The sequence below is a fragment of the Protopterus annectens genome, chromosome 1.part2 (assembly GCF_019279795.1).
Source record: "Protopterus annectens isolate FY-2018-M chromosome 1.part2, PAN1.0, whole genome shotgun sequence".
NCBI classification, from domain to species: domain Eukaryota; kingdom Metazoa; phylum Chordata; order Ceratodontiformes; family Protopteridae; genus Protopterus; species Protopterus annectens.
The window spans coordinates 1,132,970,383-1,132,987,476 of NC_056727.1; positions in this window are offsets into that span (position 1 = coordinate 1,132,970,383).

Below are 17,094 nucleotides of genomic sequence, written 5' to 3' on the forward strand. Positions count from 1 at the left end.
TTACTCCTTTTGGATCCTTCTATTTACTTGACTAAAGGATTAGCAAACAGGGAGATTTCATATTGTCCTAGTAGAAATACTACATCACTTTGACATTTTTTTATTTTAAACTTTATGTTAGCATTCAGCATGACCACAGTTTTCATCAAAAAATGGTTGACTTATTTTCATTTTCTTGTTTGGTTTTAAAACAATAAACACACAAATCAGCTGATTAATATATTAGTTATACATCAACAATTATTAAAATTTTACAAGCAAGTCTTTAAGTTTAAGCCAAGGTTTATATAAATGTGTAATATTAGAAGTTCTTATCTTTATAGTATGCAATTCACTACCACAAACAATTTTTGCCATACTAATAAATTCAACACTAGAGGGAGTAACTTTACTTTTCCTATTTTTAGTAATTACTTTTCTAGCTAACAAAAACAACTTTTCTGGCTATAGCAAGAATAGACCAAAGAAGATGCACTTGGGTTTATAGAATTATCTCAGGAATGGGAACATTAAATAAAATTAAATATTTAGAAATATTACATCTATCTGATCATAGATCTTAAATAAAATTATTAATTTCTTTCCAAAAAGGGGAGATGATATCACAATCATATACCATATGTGTCCTGACAGCTATTATTTCAGAATTACACTCCCAATATTTAATTATATTTGATTTATACATAATTGAAATTTTAGGAGTGATAAAATCTCTGTATAAAAATTTTACAAGTGAAAATGTTCCAATATAATAAAGATGTAGTTTTACCTGTAGATTTTAATATTAATTTCTTGTAGTCTTCAGATAAGTCTTCATTATTAATTTCTGAGGAGTAGTTTAATAGGAATTGTAGCGTTGTCACCTCACAGTAAGACGCTGTTGGGTTCGATTCTCAGCTAGAGCATCATCTGCATGGAAACATGCGTGAATGGGCGTACCTTTGTTGAAGGTTGTGCAGCAGAACTGGCAACTTGGTACGTAAAAATCAACTACCAATCATTAGCGGACCGGAGTTCCACTGTGGCGCCCCCTAGCCGGGAAAAGCCGAAAGACACAACGACAAGTTTAATAGGAATTGTCTAAATATGTGAAATTATTTGTGACAAATATTATTTATTTTTCATTACATTATTGTTGATATTTATTAAAAATTACAATAATTGGGGAATGATTTCTTATGTACGTTAAATATCTTATTTGCCTCTATGTTCACAATGTCTCTATTTTTTTTAAAGTTAACTAATTCTCAAAATCTTGGTTGTATTTGGACCTTAAATTTTCAGCAGTATATATATATATATATATATATATATATATATATATATATATATATATATATATTACCAGAAAAGCTCATCCAGACTCTGCTACACTTTGCTGTGAAGGAAAGGTTAGTTTGCTGTTATTTTTTGTATTTCTGTATTGCCTTTCTATATTTTGAATACTGTAGTTTGTTTTCTTTACCTTGTGTTTTGCTTGCATTCTGTTTTAACAGCATATTAAAACTTCAAAAGAGACCACAGCTCTCTCTGTTCTGAGTCAGGCACAATTTTTCCTCCCTCCCACCCATTTAAGTTGTCTTGTTAAATACCACTGTCTTTCTAGTTGCCCGCCTCTTATGTTAATCTGACCATATATCTCATTTCTCTCTACTTTCACTGGCTTATGTGAGTAATCACAAAACCATCACTTTTGAAATCCCACCCCTTCAATTATTTAAATTTATTGACCATCCTACAGTATTTCATAGTACCAAAATACAAAAGTAACCACCCCTTTCAGTCCATCTTGCTGTTTTAAAAATAGTAACTCTCCACTAAACCTTAACTTTTTAAACAGGTAAAACTCAAGTTACCTACTTTCATATTTAACTTCTCTAGTGCACACTGCAGAGTGCATTCTTTTCAATATTACCTTTAAGCATCCCTGTTACTAGCACTTTCTCTAATACCTAAAAAGATCATCTCTACTTGACTCCAAGTAGACTTTTCTCTATCTGTTAAACCTAGCACTTGCTCCTACAGTACTTATTACCTTGATACGGCACTCTTATAGATAGCACCCCAAAAAGGCAAACCCCCATTTCTCGGTCACCCACGTCCCCGGAATCTCTTTTAAAGTTTTTGTCTAGTCCTTCTAGCATGTCGAGGGATCAGTTGCTAGTGTCCTCTCCTGCTCAGCTGGTGAACCTGGGAATATTGAGGCAATGTTACAACTGCCTCATGTACACAGACAACCCTCTCCTCCTCCCACAAAACACAAATACATGCGAGAGATGCAACTATACGGCCAAACTGGAGGCTGAGCTCTCTCAACATAGGACTGGCAAGACCAGTCAGGAGGAGAAGGTTACCACACACACTATAGACCCAGTCTCACATAGTACCATCACAACCTCAAATCATACACATAAACACACAAAGACATACTCGGCGGCTCTGATCAAAAATCTACCAAAACAGCAGAGGCCAGTAAAGCAGACACCCAAACAACCACCACCTCAGAACACAACACCTGCAACACATAGACCTCACAGTCAGAGTGTCAAACAGTCACAGCCCTTAAGGCCAAACACAATGCCAGACACACTAGTCATTGGTGACTCCATAGTCAGACACACTGACGTCCTGCTCACCAGACTGAGTAAGGAGAAGGTCACAGTAAGCTGCCTGTCGGGCGCTAGAATTCGCCACATAACGCAAGCACTCAGGTCTCTCAACAGCAGGTACAAATACGACTCAGTCATTGTCCACGCTGGTGTAAACGACCTGAGACGCACTCCTTGGACTACATGAAAAGAGACATTGAGGAGCTCTCTGATTATGTAGCCCAGGCAGGTATGACCCTGACCTTGAGCAGTATCCTACCTTCACCAAGAATGATGCCACAATACAGAGATAAGATGATCAGCTTTAACAATTTGCTTAAACTCTGGTGTCATTTAAAGGGGATCCAATGTCTGTCTGCCTGGGATGACATGCTGGACAAGCCACGCTGCTTCGAGGGACGGCTTGCACCTGTCACCCTGGGATTCCGGATATTGGCAAAGGCTCTTGCCACCCCATAGTGCCTTTTTAGGCAAGGCTCAAATTCTAAACCTACCACCCTAGAACACAAAAAAGGAAAAAAACTAAGGGTAATGCTGCTCAATGCCAGAAGTCTAAATCTCAAAATGCATGCACTCGAGGCCCTTCTCAGTATGGAGAACATCGATGTCTGTGCAGTGACAGAAACCTGGTTCAAGGCTCCTGAGAGCACCCCAGCACTATCAGGTTTTACCTCTTATCATGCGTTCCGCCCCAAAATCCGGACCATACCAAGTAAGGAGGGGTATCCATATTCATCAAGGACACCCACACCTCAAGACTGGTGGCAACGCACGATGCATCGGAGACCATCCAGGTGCAATTAACCATAGGCAAGACTGCTCTGCAAATTGTAGCATGTTACAGGCCACCCTCACAAACTCAGGAACCTCACATGGCCTTCCTGAAAACACTAGAGGGATAAATGTATCACCAAACACCATCATACTAGGTGACTTCAATTACCCTAATATAGACTGGGAACACTACTCAAGCCCAAACACCCTAGCCCAAAAGTTCCTGGAATTCATAAACTCAAATGCCATGGAACAACTAGTCACCATCCCCACAAGAGGAGAAAACATACTTGATCTCATCATCACGAACATGGGAGCACAATGTTCAACACCGAAGTATACCCCTCACTGGTGAGATCAGATCACAAACTAATCTCGCTGGAGGTCCTCATCCCACCCCACCTGAAATAAAAAGACCTCAGTAAAGAACTTCTCAAAGCCGACTTCACACTTCTAAAGACTAGTGTGGTCTCCTTTAAGGCCCCGAGCTGGCAGAAAACAGTACTCAAGCCGCTGAATCACTTACAAATGCCTTCTACCAGCACCTGCAGGACTGCATGGATAAGGCAATCCCAAGCAAAACAAAGACTCTTTGTACCAAAGGCAAGCGTCCAGTCTGGTGGACCCCAGCCATAAACAAACTCTACAACAAAAGGAGGAAGCTACTACAAGATAGAGCAAAATCCTTAAAAGGTAAGACACCCTTGATCACTATAAGTAAAAACTAAGAGCTCTCATAAAATCATCCAAAGCAAATTTTGAGAGAAAAATAGCTAAAGACTCAAAAGACAATCATAAGGCCTTCTTTAGCTATGTTAGAAACCTGGGAGGAAACTCCCAGATATGCTCAGAACTAGTTCAAAATGATGTGAAGATTACTGATCCTACAGACATTGCCAACATACTGGCTGACAGGTTCAGTGCAAACTTCTCCCCTCCCCAAAAGGAGAGATATCTATACCAAGCGATTGCAGCCCCCAAACATCTCCAACGCCCAAGTGAGAACTGCTCTCTCCAAAGCAAAAACACAGCATCCATGGGACCTGATGGTGTCCCCGGCTGTGTGCTCCACGAACTCAACGAGGAATTAAACCCACAGCTAGGACAGCTGTTTAATCATAGTCTTACCTCTGGATACGTACCCAGGAGTGGCGCACTGCAACTGTGGTCCCACTTCACAAAGGCAGTGCCTCCACCGACCCTGGAAATTACCGCCCATTAGCTTGACAAGCCTTATCTGCAAAGCCATGGAGAGGATCATAATGGACCTCATAAATAAAGACATAGGAATTTGCAGACTTTGGATCCATCCCAGTTTGGCTTTGTCAAAGGCAGATCATGCCTTCTAAACTTGGTTGACTTTTTCAAACAGTCACCAAAGCCATTGATGAGGAAAGGCAGTCCATACAGCCTACCTCGATCTGGCGAAGGCCTTCGATACAATACCCCACTCGGGTATCATTGAAAAACTCATCAGCTTAAATGTTAACCCATACATCACAAGATGGGTTGCAAACTGGCTGAGTGACAGAACCCACAGGGTCAGAGTTGCTGGCACCATGTCAGACTCAAAGCCTGTCACAAGTGGTGTACCACAGGGCTCAGTCCTGGGCCCACTCTTGTTTGGCATCTACTTTTCCAAGTACAAGCAAACACAGGAGGGTTATGGCTGACAAAGTTTGCAGATGACTGCAAACTGGCGCCATAGTAGAAAACACATCTGACACAGATATCCTTCAGAAGGGTCTCACAGAAACGGATAACTGGTGCCAGAGCCATGGCCTAAAGTTAAATGCCAAAAATGCATAGTCATACCCTTCGGGAAAAACAAGGTTACCCCTAGCTACCAAATAGGTGGCAATCCACTGAGCACAGAAGAAGTTATCAGGGACCTGGGGACCCAGGTTGATAGTAGTCTGTCATTCGACACCCATGTAGCTAAAGTAGTTAGGAAGACCTTCTACATTGCCCACCTTATCATGAAGGGATTCTCATCTAGATCAAGGGAGGTCATAGTCTCCCTATACTCATCACTCATCAGACCAATGATTGAGTACAATGCCCCATTTGGAATGTATCTGACCCGACACTTGCAGCAGCTGGAGAGGCCACAAAGTTCCTCACCAAAAGGATAAAGGGTCTCAAACATCTGTCCTATGCTGCCCGACTGAAAGAACTCCAGCTCTATTCAGTCGCCACCGCTTGCTCAGAGGTGACCTTTGCCTAACATACAAGGCCATGTCAAACCCAGATTTAATGAATATGCTGCACCTCAAAAATCTAGATCCGTCAGAGCCACAAGGGCGGAGACTTAAACCTCGACACGGCTATTAATAGGACATGCTGGAGGGATAGATTCATCACCCAAAGACTCCCTATGCTGTGGAATAAAATCCCGGTATATGTGAGGCAGAGCACCTCGCTGGCCTTGTTCAAGAGAAATCTTGACCAATGGATGGGAGATCGCAGATATACCCCAGGGATTACCTCAGTGTCACTGCTCGACAGAGGCACAGCAAAATAATGGGTATAGTTCCCCATACTAAAGGGGTGGCGTAAGCCACAAAACTATGGGCTAGGCTTGTAAATGCCCTCGGGCAGATAGCCTAGTATGAACCTATGAACCTATGAACCTATATATATATATATATATATATATATATATATATATATATATATATATATATATATATATCAGTACCATTTAAGAATTTATGACAATAAATTAAACTACTTTGTTGTTTCAATATTAGCATTTTGCTGAAGTTATGAGTTTCTAAGCAGTCATTTGTATATTCAGTTGGAAACATAGAAAACATTAGGTCTTTAATATAATGGTTAGAATATGTGAACTTTTGGAAAGAGGAAATTATATTATTTAAATTGTGAATTTGAGAAGACGGTGTAATACCATTTATGCAAACATATTTTAATAACCACTTAAAACTATTAAGTACTGTTTATGACTGGTTTTGATATTTATTATTTACTAATAATATTGATTGATGTTTTTGTTTCCATTTTGAATTATAATATGAATTTATCCACAATGCTATAACCTTTACAATTGTTGAAGTTGCATGCAATTGAATATCAGGGAATCCTATTCCACCATTATCACAAACTTGTCTGTGCCATCCAAAGGAAACTCTTGGTTTAGTAAGATGTCAAAAAAGTAAGCAAAATAGTATTTATCTTCTTCATCAATTTGTTTGTGGAAATAGTACTAAAGATTGTAAGACAAACAATTTTTAGGGATAGTTACCATCTTAATAAGGGTTAATTGTTCTTCCATGGTAAAGAATAATTTGTTCCAATTTGTGTCTAAATTTAAAATTTTATCAACAACCTGTTCAAAGTTTGTATCATTTTGTTACTATTGGACATAATAGTTATACCCAGGTGTTTCATTTGAATGTTATTTCAATTGAAGTTAGAATATTTTTTAATTTTTTTTATTAATTAATAATTTACTTGTATTATGATTAAAACTGACTCATAGAACTAATTATATGCTCTGAGTTTTCTATATTTCCTGTTGTTGGTAAACTATGATCAGCAAATAGATGACGTTTTAGTTCAAAATCTTCTTTTATTTTGATACCATTAATGTTCTTATTGGATCTAATACTATTAGCAAAGGGTTCTATAGTTAATGCAAAAAATAAAGGTGATAATGGACAGCCTTGTTTTGTGCCATTTTGTAATTTAAAGGAATCAGAAAGAAAAGATCCTATTTTAACATACACACAAGAGTTAATGTATAACTTAGAAATTTATGCAATTAGCTCTGGTGAAAAAGTATATACTTTAAGTGTTCTAAACAGGTACGACAAATTAAAGTCAAAAGCCTTATTTAAATTGAGAATAATTTTATTTGCATATTCTATTAATGTATATATCCTTTATTATAATTTTATAGATTTTTATATAATTTTATTATAATTATATAATATATAATTTTATGTATATAATATTATATATTGTAACCATGGGGTGTGCCCCATGGTTACAAAAGACCACCAGAACCCTAATGAAATCCAGAGATAAGGCCTGGGAGCACTGACGTCTAACAAAAAAATAAATCAGAAAGGCAATCATTCCTTGAACTGTGCAATAAAGCCAAAAAGCATATAACATTAGACAAATCCCTCTACTATAAATCAACCCTAAACTCTACCAACCACAACCCTAAGCAATTCTGGTCCACTATTAACAATATCCTCCCCTCAGGGAAGGTTGATACCCCCCCAGCCGTCCATTCCCCCCTCCTCCAACAGTATTGCTGAATCCTTCAACAAACACTTCACTGAATCTATAACATCTCTAAACAAACAACACTTCCCTACAACAGCCCCCCAACTCCTAATACTAACCCCCACTCCTCTTTTCTTCTTCACCTCAGTACCTACCTCCATCATAAAAAGACTATTGTCAAAATTTAAACCCACTAAACTCGCAACTGACAACCTCCCCTCTGAATACTTGAAAATTACATCTGATACACTAGCCTATCCAATTTAAATTCTAATCAAACATTCCATAACAGAAGGCTATGTTCCATTGATATGGAAAATATCTCACATCATTCCCCTCCACAAAGGCACCCCCTCCACTGACCTCTCCAATTACCACCTCATTGCTATCCTCTCCCCTCTCTCCAAGACACTTGAAAAATGTATCAACACCCAGATCTCCAACTACCTCCTAGCTAATAATCTCCTCTCCAAAACTCAACATGGTTTCAGGCCATATGACAGCACTACCTCCACTCTGCTCTCCTTCACCAAAACACTAAACTTCATCACAAAAACAATGGCCTCTTCTCTACTGCCGTATTTCTAGCTCTCTCGAAGGCCTTTGACATGGTATCTCATGAGCTACTACTCTCTACTCTCCCCAACCTCTCCTTCTCACAACCAGCCTGCAACGGGTTCCCCAGCTATCTACATGGACACCAGCAATCAGTAATCTGGGACAATAACATATCGCCTCACCTCCCAGTTACTCTAAACTTTGGAACAATCTCCCACCCTCTATAGCTACTGTACCTTCCAGCAGTCTTTATAAGACTGTGCTCAAATTCCACTTAAATTTGCACTGTCTTTGTCCTTGTTCTAATCCAGACTAACACCCCCACCCTTACCTCCCCCCACCTAGACTCTTAACCCAACTATACTATCACCACTACTAACCACAGTTAGAAATAGCTAGTTGTCCTTACATACTTTAACATCTTGTCTGACAACTTTGTTACTAATATTATAAACAAGAAACTTAACTTGCAACATTTTCTGTATATACTGTTGATAATCAATATCTTGTTATTGTATTAAAGCCAGCAGCCTGTAATGTTGTTTACTATTGCTGCAAATTTGTATCTCTATTTATCATGTACATGATGTGGAACTTTTCTCCCCGGGCATACACTGAAAAAGTATCTGCGTCCAGTCAGAATTTCCCGGTAAACAAGTGTAAGTAAATAAATAAATAAATGCATTATCTTATCATGTACTTGTCTATTTAAAATAAATACAGTTTGATCATTGTTAATTAAAACAAAAACCCAAGAAAGGTAAACACTGAGAAAAAATGAAACCAAACAATTACGGACTGTGCCCAGTGCCATTTAATGAAAAGCTAAACAACAAGCTCCAATATACTAAGCGCTTTCACCATCAATACAATAGCTTCTTCAGAGTAAAAGGAGCATCAAATCACAAGCTTTAAATACCCACTGAACTTTTGAAATGACCTATCAAAATTCTTTCCTAATTAAATGCATACACAACATGAATAATAAGAAAAACATATATAAGAAAACATAAAATCACACCCTTGCAAACATTTATAAAGCACATGTTCATGAAATTGTTAAAATCTCAAAGAATAAATAAATAGTAATAATACTAATAATAATAAATAACGTTCATCAAGTGTTTCACAGCAATGTGGAATAAAGATAAAAAACTCATAATCAATACTTATAGACTGACACAAACATCAAACAACCATTGCCCTCTGCTTCAGTATGGGCATAATAGAAATGTGATCATTGAGTCCAGGGAATAATGCAGCATTCAACAAAACTTGCCATTTATATTCAAAGGACTCAACTCTAATGTTATCATCACCCCCTCTTTCACTTGTCAATACATGGTCAACAACAAAAAATATGAACCTCTTAAAATTGCCACGCACAGTAGAGTGTGAATATAAGGCATTATGGATATCCTTGTTTTTAATGGCCCTAAGGTGTTCTGCTATCCTTTCTCTTAACCTCCGGGTGGTTTTTCCTGCATAAAAACTTGAACATGTTGTGCATGTTGCCAAATAGACAACCATCCTAGAATTGCAACAACATTTACCCAGGCATGGAATTATTTTGTTATACCCCCAAACAGTCACGTAAGGTCTATCATTAATATATTTACAGTATCTGCAAGCCCCGCATTTGAACATACGTGAGCATATGTGTTTTTCTTTTGGTCTTTCTGGTAAATGTTTAATATTCCTACCTCTGGAAAATGTTACTCGTGGTGTCTGTCCTAACTCATTTTTAACTTCTGCATCAAATGCTGAGTTCCGTGCTTTTCTAATAATTTCAATAATCTGAGGTGTCTGATAATTGTATTTCAAAACAAGAGCTCTAGAATCAAAGGCTCTAGAATCAAGGGATTCAGGTCCTTCAATTGTACCAACTGTCCCACCCAAATCTTTCAAAATGGGTGAAAATTATGTTTCCCTTCTTTTCATCACCTCATTTCTAACTATCAACAATTTCAATGGATATCCTCTATCTCGAAACATGCCTATCAGATTGTACATCTCTTCCTGGTATGTCGTATTGTTGCTTGTAATAATGAAATGCTATATGTCTCTTTTCTGTACTGTTACAGAAAAGAGACATATAGCAATTCACTATTACATTTTTCAAGTTGTCATCCTTTACACCAGTGTAGAAGTGTGGTGAAAGGACAGATGGTTTGTCTGTCTCGACTCGTGACCAATAATATGACATACCAGGAAGAGATGTACAATCTGGTTGAGATGTTTCGAGATAGAAGATATCCATTGACATTGTTGCTATCAGTTAGAAATGAGCTGATGAACTATTTAATAATCGCCAGTGGTATATAATGCAATTCACTGTATTTTACTTATCTAACTTGTATTCGTTGACAACTTGGCATATGATTCAGAATATTATGATTATTTACTTTTAGATAGGAAGAAGTAACCTGCACAATTCTTAGAATTTTAGAACTCCTGCAGCATCACAAAAATGATGATAATTCCAATTAAGCTGCTTCAAGCTGGTCCTCATGACAAGGGCTTGCAAATAAACATTTTATCTATAGTTCACACAAAAACATTCATGAGTGAATCCAAGCCACCTCTACATTATACAACAATCCCTCAAACCCTTCCAAACCACCAAAAAACAATAAAATAAAAACTATTTCAAAATATGTCCACCACTAAAAAATTATGTATTTAAAGAGATAACACTTAATGATTCAGTAAGCACTATTTGTATGGGATGTTTAATATAAACAGACTGTCATTTTTAAAGGAGGCATAGAATATAAACTCACATTAAAGAAATGACAATTATATGTGATCCAGGTTTAACTTGTAAAGGTGTGAATGTTACTCTAACTACTTGATAACATTCCAACAACTTTGATATGTAAGAAACTATACTTTTATATATTTTTATACCCTAGTATAACTTTTCTGGGTGCTATTGCATGTCACATATACTATCAGTATCAAGCATAATACTTGACAGTAGTTTAGAATGCAATTCAATGTCTTTTGTTTACTATATAGCTTGTATCCGTTGACATCTTGGCATATGATTCAAAATAATATAATTATTTACTTTTATACAGGAAGAAATAACATCTTAGAATTTTAGAACTATTGCAGCATCACAAAAGTGCTCATGATGCTAATTAAGCTGCTTCAAGCTGGTTCTCATGACAAGGGCTTGCAAATGAGCAGTTTATCAGCAACAATTCACACAAAAACATTCACAAGTGAATCCAAGTCACCTCTGCTTTATACATCAATCCCTCAAACCCTTCCAATGCACTAAAAAAACAACAAAGGCCATTTCAAAGTATAACCACTACAAAGCTATTGTTTTAAAGAAATGACATTTAATGATTCATTAAGCACTATTTGTATGAGATGTTTAATATAAAGCAATCTGTCCTTATTTTTTTGAAGGAGACATAGTACATAAACTTGTATTAAAAGAATGACAGGTAGGTGTGATCCAGGTTTAACATGTAAAAGTCTGAATGTTATTCTAATTATTTGATAACATTCCAATAATAACTTTTATATATGTAAGAAGCTATATGTTTTATATTTTGTTTATAGCTTAGTATAACTTTCCTGGGTGCTATTGCATGTCAGGTATACTATCAGTACCAACATTCAGAACTATGTAATAACTGACAGTGGTTTACAATGCAATTCATTGTTATTATCTAACTTGTATTCTTTGACATCTTAGCATATGATCCAAAATATTATTATTTAGTTTTAGACATGAAGAAGTAACCTGCACAGCTCTTAGATTTTTCAGAACTCCCACAGCATCACAAATGTGCTCATGACTGTAAGTTGTTTCAGTCTGGTTTTAATGGTAAGGGCTTGAAAATGAACAACCCATCAGTTGCAATTCACACAAAAATTCTCACAAGTGAATCCAAACCACATCTACACCACACACCAGTCTATCAAACCCCTCCAGACCAAAAAAAAAACAAAAAACAAAAAAACAATAAAAAACATCATAAAGTATCTCAATCACCAAAAATCCATTGCACTCAAAGAAATAACATTTAATGATTCAGCAAGCACTATTTGTATGAGATGTTTAATAAAAATCAGACTGTCATTATTTTTTAAAAGGAAGGCTAGCATATAAACTCACATTAACAGAGAGTTATGTGTGATCCAGATTTAACTTGTAAAAGTGTGAGTGTTACTCTAATTATTTGCTATCATTCTAATAGCAACTTTTTATATATGTAAAAATCCATATTTTTTATACTTTATTAATAACATAGCATGTCTTTCCTATGTGCTATTGCATGTCACGTATACCATTAGTAGCACACTACTTGACCATTTTAAGAATCTACAATCTAACTTAACATGCCTCCTTCATGTTATTTGTTGCATCTTATATTATGTTTAATAGCACATTGCTCAATTATACCAAGATATCAGAAAGTGTGCTACCTAACTTAAGTTTCATCATAATAATGATTAACTTTTAATAAGATGAATAGTTTAACCTTTTAAACTCTAAATCAAAATAAATGGTTTTAATTTCATATATAGCTAAAAGAGTCAAACTCTAACATTTTAGAAAGGGAACCATTTGAAGTAAAGAAAGAAAGAAAAAATGATTTGTAAAAAGTAATATGCAGCACCTGTTCATAAGTATTCAAGCACTTGTTTAAATTAATAAGAATTTGTAACCATGAAATACATTGATTTTCATTTGTTTTTCAGGGTTTTTTGTTTTGTCTTTTATTAACAAAACATCTCTTGTTGCATTTCTCTTCAAAAAGTCAATAAATTTCAGTTATTTCTTTTGTTTTTTTTCTAGCATTTATTTTTTCTGTATAAAGTCCATTGCATCTTCCAAGGTGTTAAAAATCTTCTTTCCTTCTGGAAGGCAAATCCTTATATTTGCAGGAAACAAGATTTGTGCTTTAATATTGTTTTTCTTTAAACTTTTAACAAGTGGTGCCCATGCTTTTCTCTTGGACATCACTAATGTGAATAGTCATTGTCAAATCTTAGTGTTTCCTTTAATTTTGACTGGATAATTAGTCCATGCATTATCGTGAATTGAGAAAATTCTTATGATCACTGATCTTGGTGAATGTGTGTGTTTTTCTTTTTTTTTTGTTAAGATGAGTTAGAAAGTAATCTAAGTGCCCATTTGATGCAAAAAGGAAAAAGCTTCAGGGAAGTTCAAAGTTTTAGTCAGCCAGGTATTAAGGAATTGAATCATATTGTCTTCCTCTTCATTTTCAGGAAACCCATAAATCCTGATGTTATTCCTTCAAGATCTCTTCTCTAAGTCTTCTATTTCATCCTAGACTAAGTTGTTTTTTTAGAAGAAATTCAGTGTTATTCTCATTTTCAAGTAATTGTCCATCAAAAAAGACATTGCCTCTTCTATACTTGAGATTTGTGATGGTTGTTGTTTAAGAGATTCACTAAGCACTTCAACTTGTTTTTTACATTCCTCTTTAAAATTGTTCATTTTGCTTTCTAAGTTATCACTTTTTACAGATAACTATTTGATGCTACTTAGTATAGCTTGTATGTCTTTTTTCATAGTACTGTCCTGCACACTGGGGTTAGAGTATCTCATTCTGAGACAATTAGTTCTTTCTAGTTTTCTTTTCAGGAAAAAACAATTAAAAGAATTTCAGACTTGTTATTTCTGTAATAAATCTTTCAGCAGATGTTCAACTATAAATCTATCAAGGTTTGAAATGTTCTATTTGAAATTTTTAGTAAAAATCCTGTCAGAGATGTTACAATTTAAATTTATTTTAATTGTGTATGAAGTAATTCTTCTACATAATGTCATTATGGACAGTATTTTATGCATATTCTGAACTTATTCTACTCATCGTTGTTATTGTATTGTGTCTGCAGTAATTATTTTTGTCATATTGTTGATATGAACAGCAATTTCTAGCATACTCTAACTTATACTTTGTATATCTAATACTCATGTGAGGTTCTCAGACAAATTTGAATGATTAATAAATGTTTCTTTTCCAAATTGTTATATGTGTTTTTTTTTACATTGATATATTGTGTGGAGCTTTTCTGCCTGGGCCTTCACTGAAAATGGGCAGCCCTGCCCAGTCGGACTTCCCTGGTAAATAAATGTAAAATAAATAAATAAATAAAATTAAGCAGGACAATAAACAGTGCTGTTAACTGTTCACCATCTTGACCACGCCCCTGGTTGATTTTATTTTTTGGCAGAAATAACTTTGCAGGTTATTTTTCTGGATCAAAGTGATTTTGTGATGTAATGTATAGCTTATCTTCAGGCCATCCTTTGACTGTATGTTACTAAGACACCTAGTCTTGATGGCATACCAGTGGAGACTGACAAATAGTTTGAGCCTGAGTTGGTTCTGCACTTTGTTTGACATTTTCTTAAGATCAGCATCCCCAGCTCCTATCTGGCATCATGTAGTTATTACATTAATATAGAAACTAAACTTAAATCCCCAACAGCCTTCTTCCTACAAGCCAGTATTAAGATTTATTCATTTTTATAAATATGCATGACAGTATAGACAGCCATTGTAGTAAAGTGTCTCACATCTTTAATCCACTTAGACCAAACTGATTTTATTGTTAGTCAGACCACTTATGACATTCTTCTAAACATTGTTCTGCTGATTTATATAGTCAACAGGGCACAGTGTTTCTTACTAATTGCCATCATTGATGCAGACAAGACTTCTGATGGAGTCAGTTAAGAATGCCTGTATAAATTATTGAATGTTAAGGTGTTCCAAATGGGTTTATGCAGGTTCTCCAAAAGCTCTAGGAAGGATCAACATCAAGGATAAAAATGGGGTCCTGGCTTTCCTCTTCCTATAATTTGAATAGGTGAACTAAACTGGGATGTTCATTGCCCTCACTTTTATTTGCATTGTCTCTATAACCTTTGGTAGTCAAACTAAGGAATGCTCCTGTGACAAAATTAGATACTGCTAATACAGCTAGCTGGAATTTTGTAAATAATTATATGTCATTGGTGAAGAGTGAAATGATTTATACAGGATGCTTGTGTTACAAATGTATTAGGACTGTGTGTCATGTGTATATCAGACTACCTGTACAGACACATGCTGAAAAGGTATTTGTAGAGTATTGTGTTTGAAATATAACCACAGTGTGCCCTACTGGAAGAGAACAGAAATGTATGTGCAACTATTGTAACTGTTTAAATGTATATATTTTAACAGTGAAAATTGAATAAAGGAGGTTAACTTCAGTCCAGCAAACATCAGAAAAATAACTGAAATTAAATTACTTTATAGCTAGGCCATAAAAGATGGTCTCTTTCAGTTTTCAATGCAGCAAGAGACACAATGTCTGAACTAGGAAACTTTCTGTATTGTCTTTAGGGTGAAGTAATTCCTAGTCTTGAAAGCATGAAGGAATGCAATTCTTTTGTAACTACCAGCATCTGCCAGAGATCTGAGGACAAGCCCTTGTCTGTATATTTTTACAGGTAGATGCTAAATACCACCAGCTTCATAAATGGTTGTTTTGAATGGGAACTAGGGCCAGATTACAAGAAGTGATGTCATTTTACAAGCTATCCCAGCAGTAATATTTTAGATATGAGCATCCTGTATTCTGTCATGGACCTGATAACAACTAGAAGATCCATTCACTGCATATTTAGTATTGTCTTGTTCTTTTATTACTTATTATTAATTATATTTAAACATTTCACTGTGGCTGATCTGTGTAGATATATTTAAGTTTCTAGAATACTTGCATATTTATTTATATTTTTACTGAAATTATTTTTATTTTGATGAAATAACACAATAATTTAATACATTCATAACATTCAATAACTATTTACAGTATTTGCATTCAGCCTGACAAAAAGGATTCAGATAAAAACATTTGTAGTTAAATAATAAGTTAATATATAAACTATGATAGTTAGGAAGAGTTTGGTTCCATATTTAGGGTATCAATCAAGTTCAAAACTTTCCTCCATGGACTATTAACCAATGGCTTAGGAAAAGTTCTTAACTCTTTAGTTCTTTTCTCCATTAGTATGCATTTCTTCAGTGATGATAGGAATTCCTCCATTGTGGGTGCTACATTAGAGCTCCATCTTCTAGTTATACATTTTCTGGCTATTGCTAACATTGTCCACAACAAATACAGGTCATCTTTCTTCATATTATTACTATTAACAACATTCAATAAAATTAAAGACTTTGTCAAAACAAATATATCAATATAGATAGCTTGAAGAAATGTGTTAATCTCATTCCAATATGGTTTAAGATTAGTACAGTCATAACAAATATGAGACCAGTCAGCATTAGTGGACAGATGACATCTCCAACATAACTTTCTGTTTGAAGGGTTAATTTATGAGAGTTTCTCGGGTGTCAAAAAGGATCTGTGGAGAAATGTCCAATGAAAAATCCTCCAGAATTGTGAGTAAGAAGTTAGTTTAACTTAAAATAAAATGCTTGTTTTATCTCCCATTGATAATGATACTTGAAACCCTTTAGTTAGGTATTGCCAGTAAGAGTCTTTAGGAGCTGTCTTATAGACAAAGTGTTATATAGATATGATAATTCATTCTTAACATTGATATTATTATAAAGGATTCCAAAAATCCAGTTTATAATTTTTGGTACGATTTTGAAGGATGAGTTATGTATTATTCTACACAGATCCTTAGTGTATGCTGTGGCACTCTGAAGAACCAACAAGTCATTAGGGGATAGGCCATAGGTTGACAATATACTTTGTGTGTCAAAAGCTTGTTGGCTTTCAATACATTGCAGCCAACAAAACAGGTTATTATTTTCCCATAAATCAAAAATCTCTCCATGTGTTTTATCAGGGAAATCCCTTGTAATAGTAAATGGTATTA